Source organism: Mustela nigripes, chromosome 1, assembly GCF_022355385.1.
Source record: "Mustela nigripes isolate SB6536 chromosome 1, MUSNIG.SB6536, whole genome shotgun sequence".
In the NCBI taxonomy this organism is placed as follows: Eukaryota; Metazoa; Chordata; class Mammalia; order Carnivora; family Mustelidae; genus Mustela; species Mustela nigripes.
This window is the reverse complement of record NC_081557.1, coordinates 34337218-34339110: the sequence shown is the minus strand read 5'-3', so window position 1 is coordinate 34339110 and position 1893 is coordinate 34337218.

Here is a 1893-nt window from a genome sequence, read left to right as displayed (position 1 = left end):
TGTATTTATATTTGTTTTTTGATGTTACATTGTAAAAATTCTCCCGGTGCAATATTTGTCAGAAAATATTATTCTTGTCCTCATTTGTATAGCTTTGTTTTTAATTATGCTAAAAGTAAAATCAGGAAAAAAATGTAATATTTTGTGTAATTTTCTGGGGAAAAAAGACAAACTTGGCAATGTTGAAAGAATGGGTTGTTTGCAAAACACAGTTATAGAGTCGTACAATCTGAGGGCCTTAGAGATCATGTACCAAAGAAGGAATTCCTTTTCCAGCATTTCGGAGTACCCAATCCCTGCTTCCAGTTGTGGCATAGAAGTGGAAATCCTAGTGGCTTGCAGAGTGGTTTACTGGGTAAATATGGAGATTCACCAACTAACTTCCTTTGGGGGAAGTTATTTAATGATGTCAGTAATACCAGGAGAGGACTTCTTCTCAGGTTGACTCCCTCCAAGAGGTAGCAGTTGGATTATAGAATTCTCCAGCTGGACCTAACCTTGTAGATCCCTTGTTAAAAGTGTGGCTCAGAAACTGTGACCTTCTGAAGATCCCTCAGCAAGTTGGTATCTGTGAGGGTGACCTGCCCACCTCCCAGTTCTATGCTCTTTCCTGTCTCATGCTGTTCTGCAGGTATATGAGAGTGTAAACATTTGCTTAGTTACTGACAGTACCACGAAGTCTTCATTCGCACCCTGCCTGATCCTGTAATTCTTACAACAGCCCTGCAGGGAAGACTTTGCCATCTCAGTTTTAGAGAAGTGGAAACTGAGGTAACTGTCCCACAGTCATGGGTGGCATAGCTGGAACTTGGGTCTTGAGTCCAGGTCTGTCTGTGATTTTCTGTAGATTACATACATTGTTTTTAATGAGGCAAGGAAAAAATCAATGAGACTCCTGGAATGCAAGATGCTGGGGCAAGAGGTGTGTGCATTTATTATAATAGTATGCACTGCCACTTGTGTTCTGAACTTTGTAGTTCAAAATGATTTAAAAGCTGTTCTGGAGATGGTTAAACATAATGATTACTGAGTGAACATTTTAGGTTTTGCTGAAGGAGGTCAGAAGCCACATTTTGGTTCATAAGGGAAATTAAGGGCTGCTTTTTGATGTTTGACTAAAGTGTTCTGGGAGTACAGAATGTAAATTTAAAGATAATATATATGTGTGTCTCCATATATCCTTAAAGATATATACATATATATGTACATACATATATATGCACACATACACACACACACACACACACATAGACTTTTTTGTGTGTTTTTGTCTTGTTTTTTCAAGATTTTATGTATTTGTCAGAGAGAAAGCACAAGCAGGGGAGGGGCAGGCAGGGGGAGAAGCAGGAAGAGGGAGAAGCAGGCTCCCTACTGAGCAGGGAGCCCGATATGGGACTCTATCCTTGACCCCAGGATCAAGACCTGAGCTAAAGGCAGACATTTAACCAACTGAGCCACCCAGGCGTCTATCTACCTATATATGCATATGCATATATATTGCTGTTGTTTTTTTTTTTTTTTTTAAGAGAGCTTGGCGTCCGCTCAGGATGAGGGGAGGGGCAGAGGGAGTCTGAGAATCTCAGACCCCCGCTCAGCAGGGAACCTTGGGGGGGCTAATCTCACCACCCTGAGATCGTGACCTAAGCCAAAATCAAGAATGGGAAGTTCAGCTGATTGAGATACGAGCTGTAACCTGAGAGCAGAGACTCCCTCCGCGGCGCTTTCCCTCATTCCGTTCACCAGCAATGACTGCCGTCCTCCGCCGCGCTTGGCTGGAGCGCCGCCTGGGCATAAACTGCTGACAGCTCCCGGCCTCAGTTTACAAAGTGACCTAGGCCCAAGGCCCCAGGGCCTTCGCGGAGCTCCTCTTTTGCCAGCCTCGGACGCCTCCCT